General features: G+C 40.2%; 1 long non-coding RNA gene across 1 annotated transcript in view; it reads right to left on the minus strand.

Moving 5' to 3' along the window:
* LOC123513600 overlaps positions 1-1,403 on the minus strand; it is an 8,512-nt gene extending 7,109 nt beyond the window's left edge. Inside the window, exon 1 of the long non-coding RNA XR_006677410.1 lies at positions 1,265-1,403. This is a non-coding gene — a long non-coding RNA (uncharacterized LOC123513600). The remainder of the gene's footprint in view (positions 1-1,264) is intronic.
* Positions 1,404-1,699: the final 296 nt, after the last annotated feature.

Here is a 1,699-nt window from a genome sequence, read left to right on the forward strand (position 1 = left end):
TACGGGATGTAATTCAAGGGGTTGTGGCCTCGCTTTCCCGGTGTGTGTTGTGTGTTTTGTGGCCTCAGTCCTACCCGAAGATCGGTCTATGAGCTCTGAGCTCGCTCCGTAATGGGGAAGACTGGCTGGGTAACCAGCAGGCGACCGAGGTGAATTACACACACACACACACACACACACACACACACACACAATTCCAAAAGAAGAGAGAGTTCAGTTGAGATTTAAAGTTTAAAAATGTCCTTAAATACCTGAGAGAATCTAAAAAACACCTAAAAATATTCTCAAAAACATCCTGGACCACTAATTGTATGATATAACTTTTGAAGGAATCTTGGGATACTACATTATGAAATACAATTAATATATCCCAATTCCTAACATGATACAGGCATTTAGTCTTAAAAATCCTGAATAACGACAAAAAAAAGTTTTAATCAACTTAAAGAAGGTATTGGCTGGTTTCATTCTAAGAACATAAGCTTTCACTATTAACTAACGAATTAAAGTTTAGCCACTGACAACTGTCTGACAGTGTAAGCGAGTCTTGTGTGACTGCTGGCCAAAATGGTCTGTAGTGGTAATGTCTGCAAGAGAAGCCCTCCCTACATTTAAGCTAAATCCATACTCCTTTCCTTCAACATTCAGTGCACACTGCACCATCTTTTATATTTTGTAGTAAATGCACATTCTGCGGGTACCGTTGGCAGTTGATGGCAGCCTTTCCGTGGCGTTCTCTTCGTTTTATTCAAGAAGGTCAACGACCTTACTAAGTTAAGGATAAAGTCTATTAATCATTTCTATTACTTCCAACAGAGTAGTGACGAAGTGCCGCAGACATCTTGCTCCCTATATAAACCCCCTTGCTCCACCACCCTCAAGAACTCAAATACAAGTCTAACTTGACGCGTTGTAACACCATACATGACAATACTGTCAGATGCACTTACAGAGAAGTGTCCTATGAAAACACCTGCTCCCCATGGCACAGAGCAGCAGGGTGCAGACGTATTGCTTATGACTAATCCGTCTGCATGTTCCCGTCTCACGTCTGAGTTTCTATTCATTTGCAAGTCACGGGGTCTGGGTTCATTAGGATCCATTAGAACTACCTGCAACTTGAGGTTAAGGAAAAGATAACTTGAAGATATGATTGGTCTTCCAAATGAAGCAGGTTTATCATAAGCACGAAAGCAGCTCTTCCCATAATTTTCGTTAACCTAGTTTGACCTTGCACTGGAGATGAAACTTTGATATAACCTACCTTACAAACCACTACTGGAAAAAAGATGGTAATATGGAACCACGTGGTGATCTATTCTTCCATGTTACGAAGGTAATGTTACACAGTTGTAATCTTAATAATTACGTGTCCATGATTGTTGAGCACCACGTATCATACTGGCCACTGTGACCCCAAGACACCAACTGTCTTGACCAGTCCCCACCAACCTACGAAAAAAAAACTTGTATATATAAAAATTAATAATTGAAGTAACAAATTACTCATTGGGTAACTATCTGTCTACCTATTCTATTTTTCGTGATTTTCCTGCAGGCTTCCACAGAATGGTTTCAACATTCCCAAGTAGGCGAGGAAGAAGAAACATTTTAAAACAGATTTATACAATAAAAAGTTAACAGCATCAGGAGGCTGAGCAGTAGAGTCAGTAAACAACAATGGCGCCTATAACCACCT

The sequence above is a fragment of the Portunus trituberculatus genome, chromosome 36 (assembly GCF_017591435.1).
Source record: "Portunus trituberculatus isolate SZX2019 chromosome 36, ASM1759143v1, whole genome shotgun sequence".
Taxonomy (NCBI): Eukaryota; Metazoa; Arthropoda; class Malacostraca; order Decapoda; family Portunidae; genus Portunus; species Portunus trituberculatus.